The sequence below is a fragment of the Microtus oregoni genome, unplaced genomic scaffold (assembly GCF_018167655.1).
Source record: "Microtus oregoni isolate MIOR12 unplaced genomic scaffold, Mior012 000045F_ref0000178, whole genome shotgun sequence".
In the NCBI taxonomy this organism is placed as follows: Eukaryota; Metazoa; Chordata; class Mammalia; order Rodentia; family Cricetidae; genus Microtus; species Microtus oregoni.
The window spans coordinates 10,336,841-10,342,890 of NW_024543219.1; positions in this window are offsets into that span (position 1 = coordinate 10,336,841).

The window sequence follows — 6,050 nt, forward strand, 5'->3', positions numbered from 1 at the left end:
CCTTCCCTGTCTACCAGCATATGAGAAGCAATAGACCATTGCCAAAGACAAAGCTTCCCTGTTGGCTTTACCTACTTCAACTGCTGCAGGGAAAGTCAGTCAGTTAGAGCAGGGAAGGCAAACAGTAGTTCCCTGTAGCCTTGAGCCTTTCTCCCTTGCTTAAATAATCTCTGTCAGATATTTTGTCACAGCAACTATAAAAGTAATAGCCTTCTTTGTTTATTTTTTATTTTACTTTTTCCTTTATTCTTTAAGACAATCTTTTTTTATTTTACATACCAATCCCAATTCCCTCTCCCTCCCTTGTGCCTGCTCTCCCAACTCCCCACCACCCCACTCCACACTACCCCACTCCCCATTCATTCCTCATAGAGAATGAGGTCTCCCGTGGGGAGTCAACAAAGTCTGTCATATCCCCTGAGGCAGGACTAAGGCTATCCTCCCTGTATCTAGGCTGAGCAAAGTATCCCTCCATAGGGAATGGGTTCCAAAAAGCCAGTTCACACACTAGGGGTAAATAAATACTGGACCCACTGCCAGTGGACCCACAAAACTGACCAAACCATATGACTGTCACCCACATTCAGAGGGCCTAGTTTGGTCCTATGCCAGTTCCCTAGTTGTCAGTCAGGAGCCAGTGAGCTCCCACAACCTTGGGTCCGCTATTTCTGCAGGGTTTTGTTTTTCTATAATCGACCTCATATTTGATCACAAAGCAAATCTCAACAGATTAAAAAAAGTGGAAATAACTCTGTGTCTTATTGGATCACCTATGGGTTAAAGTTAGAATTCAACAACACTAATTGCAAAAATTCTACATACTCATAGAAACTGAACAATTCTCAACAGAATTATCCCTGGATCAAGGAAAAATAAAGGAAGCCTTCCTAGAATTTAATGAAAATGAATGCATGACATATCCGATTCTTTAGGATACTTTGAAAGCAGTACTAACAGGAAAATTCATAGCACTAAGTGCCTACATAAAGAACCTGGAGAAATCTCACCCTAGCATCTTAACAGCACACCTGAAAGCTCTAGAACAAAAAAAGGAGTCTCACCCAGGAGGAGTAGATACCAGGAAATTATCAATTTGAGGACTAAAATCAATAAAATAGAAACAAAGTAAATGAAACAAAGAGTCAATGTGACAAAGAAATGGGTTTTTGAGAAAATCAGCAAGATAGAGAAACCCTTATTCAAACTAATCAAAAGAAAGAGAGACAAAATCCAAATTAATAAAATCAGAAAAAGGGGGACATAACATCAGACACTGAGGAAATCCAGAGAATTATCTGGTCATATTTCAAAAATCTGTATTTGAGAAAAGTGGGAAACGTAAAGGAAATGGACAATTTTCTTTTGTGTTTTAAACCTTCAGAAGGTATAAACAAGCAGAAGAGCTCGCTCTGTTTGTGTACCCTACTTAAAACCAATTGCCAGTTTCCATTACAAATGGCTAACAACAAGCCGGGCGGTGGTGGCTCACGCCTTTAATCCCAGCACTTGGGAGGCAGAGGCAGGCGGATCTCTGTGAGTTCGAGACCAGCCTGGTCTACAAGAGCTAGTTCCAAGACAGGCTCCAAAACCACAGAGAAACCCTGTCTCGAAAAACCAAAAAAATAAAATTAAAACAAAAAAAATGGCTAACAACTAGCTAGTTACCTTGAACCATCTAAATTCAGCATTAGGAGAGATGGGAGCAGACTTGACATAATTATGACACTTAATAAAACCATTAGTAACTGTAATTTTAATATTGTCAGAACCAAACTCAAAAGTTCTTTTAAGCTTAATCCAACTTGGTTTCTAAATTAATATTAGTTATTATGTATGATCAAAGTGAGTAATTGGTCAAGGGAGGTCTTAGCAGGGAGACAGATATCAAGTGATTTTAATAAACAGACATTCAGTTGCCAGACATCTTCCAAGATTTCAGTGAAAAATCATTAGCATATAAATTGACATGATTAATACAAAAGCAAATTTTAAACTAATGTCGAAATTTTAGTTTAATACAGAAAGTAAATGGTAATGTGATGAGTGTGGAGACCATGGAGTGTTCCCCTTGGCGTGAAGGGACCAACATCTTGGATATGCAAAGGATTAGAATACAAACCACAATATACAAACCACAATATCACTAATAGAAATGAGATCTTAGCATATTCTTGAGGCAAATAAAGTGAAAGGGCAGTTGTTTCTATCCTTCAAAGATGTGATTGAAATAAAAAGAGACATGACTTTTATGATGTTAGATTTGCATAAAATAATAGTAACCCATGAGTTTTCCAGAACCCGTTACCTGGTGATTGCAGTGTAATGAGTATAAAATCACCACCTGATCTAGATAATGTCAGTTCCCCATGCTAACAGAATACTAAGCAGAAGTCTTCATGAAGAGCTACAGTCAGACACGCTGATAAGTGACACAGGCTTCAAAGACACAAAGATGATGCTTAGCTTAGGAGAAAGAAAAAGCTCACATCACAATGAGTTTTTCTCCATCTTCATTCTGAACTGATAAAAACCAATCTCCACCTCTATCTCTGTTTTTCTCTCCTCTCTCTCTCACACACACTTCTTTTCATTAAAAAGCTAGAACACACACAGAGACACATACACACACACATGCCAGCAGATCAGAGCCCTTACATTGCAATCCTATTGATAGGAGTTCCATCCCAGATAACACAACAAACAACAAGTGTCTCACATATGTAATCTCAACACTCCTAAATCCAGATTGGAGGCTGAAAGAGTAGAATAGCTCTGAAACCTACAAACCAGCCAGACTGGAACACACAGAGGCACAGAAACATTGCGAGACCCTGTCTCACCCAGTGAAAGCAGAGAGCTGCCTCCTGAAGGTTATCCTCTGCCCTTCACACACACACACACACACACACACACACATGTGCGTGCACATGTATGCAAGCACATATACACACATGCACTAGCATAGCACAAACAGGCATATTAATTCAAGCACACAAGCAAACACACACTCCAATAGTAATTTTTAGGATGATACAATATTGATGATTCAGATAATAAATGGTGTCTATATATTCATTGGCACTCCTGTTGTGTAACTAACATATAAGGAAAATATTTTCAGGGTCTTTTCAGTCATCTTCAGTGTTTCTAATTTCCATGTGACATGTGTCCTGGAAAACCATACTTGTACCATGTGGCCCTTTCATTTCCTTTTTATAACTGGCTTAAGCATATTTAGTTAATGATGAAGCAATGAGTGAAACATATGGCGTGTGAAAATGTGTCTAAGGCTCACAAATCTCGAGCTTTGATGTGTTCACGCTCATCATTCTCAAGGAAACCAATGAACTGAACATTTTCACATGATGCCCTTGAGCAGTTTGGACACACATGTAGTATGTGTACTTCCTCATCTGTTTTCCCTTACAAACAATGCTTCTCAAGCTATTTTGTTTACCATCTCCACGTTACATTGTTTGATCATGTTGGGTAAGCTTTGGAACGTTTGAGTTTTTCACATAAGTAGCACAAATCCTCCTCAAACCTGGTACATGAGTCTGTTCTCATTCAAGCCATCACAGAGATGCTGGAACAGGCCATCGCATTCATCAGCCGTATATAAAAACAGTCATAGCTAAGGAGTAAGGATGGCATCTCCCAGAACCCTTCCTTCAGCTCCATAATTCCCATCTACTGTGGGTAGTGGCACACTTTATTCATTCATTTCAAAAGTCACCCTCACTATTCTGTTATCCCGGGAACCTAATGGGCAATTGTGAAAGCCATGGGGAAAGCAGTAGTGTGGTGCAGAAGAGCGAGGTTCTTTTTGTTTCCAAAGCCCCCGATTGTCACATTCTCTTAATCTGGATGGAATGTAAAATCCTTGTCATAAAGACAGGAGAGGACACATTGTGTCTTTTTTTCCCATCTTTCCATTATAGAGAGGTAGCTGAATCCCCTTTTAAGATTCTCAAACTTTGGGCCTTTGACTAAACCAATGGAAGCAAAAGTTTCAGGATATCAGCGGTTATAGTGATAAAATTAGCCTGAGAAAACAAACATTTGGGGACTCTAAATCAAGACCCTGACATTAACAGATAAGTTCTAAAATGAACAAAAAATAAGTGAAATTTTCAATGAAATCTAACATCTCAAAATTTCCTTAAAGGTTGAAACAAAGAAAGGAGGTTTCCTTCCTCCACCTAATATGCATGACATCGTGCCCCAGCCTCCTGCCCATGCCGATGCCACATCAACTTCTCATGTTAGTGAAACAGGTGACAATCGTCAGTCATCCGAGGAAACTACTGTTAACACCAGCGTTAGTGAAAGAGGTGACAATCTTCAGTCTTCTGAGGAGACTACTGTTAACAACACCAGCGTGGATCACATACCTCCTCTAGGTACTTATACTGGGCATGCAAGGGGGAGAACACATGCTGTCCCTGACCTTGCTCCTGGTAGCCACAGTGGTGACACCATGGACCCTGTGCAACATTCTGACCCTGTTCTTGATACCTGCTTAGAAGAGAACACAGTGTCTTAGCTTCACTACTGACCAGAAATCTGCTCTTGTTTGTATCCCAGGTGACACGTTGGACCCTCAGAATGCTCATATGCGGGTTCTTGCTTCAAGTCCTGCTCACGGCACCAGCTTTGCAGCGAATACTCCCGTCATGGTTTTTCCACTTTGGGCAGCAACCACATCCTTGCTCCTCCTAACATCGTCAATGTGGTTGCTGCAGTTGGTGGCTTTGACGATGCCGTGGATATGGAACATAATTTAGAAATCCTGCACAGTTAAAGTTAAAGGAGCTTAACAAGGTAAGTTAGACTACACCAATGGCTTAAAATAGATAAATATTTCTGTGTGGGAAATCCAATTCTCTTTGGCTCTAATATGCATGATGATAAATAAATTTCATACTTTGTATAGGACTCTTTAGATATTACCTATAACTAGAAAAAATGATTATCTTTTCTAGTCATATTGAAAATGCATCACATAAAATTAACAAAATCAGTTTAGTCCAACCAAACTGATCAAGTAAAGTTGGTAAGCACACAGTTGCCTCCCATGCTAGAATGAGGAAATGATTTTCACTCTTAATGTGAAACTTGTATTTTCTGAATGGCTAAGCAGGGAAATGTAACTGTTAGATATTAGTTTTTTATTTTTCTGTGTCCATTCACTGTAACTTATGTGGACAGCATTATTTTGGAAACAAACACCCCAAAAGAAACAATCTCTGAGAATAAAACCAATGAAACAAGACTCCACATTCTCACCATTCTCAAATACAATGATACTCATTGTGACATGACACTACATAGGATTCTACGGGTGATGCCTCTGTTACTGCTTATCTTGATGATGCTACCAATGATGTTCTTGATACTACTGATAATTCTTGCTTTTCTTTTTAGTTTCTGCTGAACAGCCTATGAGGAGCTCCTGTCATCAAGTGTCAGAAAAATTATTTGAGGTTTTTTTTTCATTTTATTGTTTGAAGAATATTTTCAGTTTACTCTTTGACATTTTAATGTATGTAATTCAGATCATCCATGTTGCTCATATCTTCCCCATCCCTGTCCTCTGCCTCCATCCCATCCCCTAACTTGTCCTCATCCCATTTTTGTGTCATTTATCTTAAGGAGTAAGACTTCCAGTAGGATCCCCCACAGCCAAGTGCATGTGGACATTATCAGTTGGACTAAGTGAGTTATTAAAAAAGGGAGGGAGACATAACATCCATCTTTCACCACTTTTGCAGATAAATTACATATAGTGTTTTGTTCCTTGAATTACTGGCCAGACATTAAAACATTAAATCTTATCTAATTCTATAGACCTTATTATGCCTTCAGTACATGTAAAGCTTGCTAAACTTTCATTCACCTTTTTAAACATGTACTGTATATGCATCCCCAGAGAGAGAACACAACTCAAGAGGATACACAATTCAATAGGAATTTGACTTTATCTAGTGGAAAATACTGATAAATTCTGAAAGATAAACAAAAACACTTTGCTACTTGGACTTTCTCTC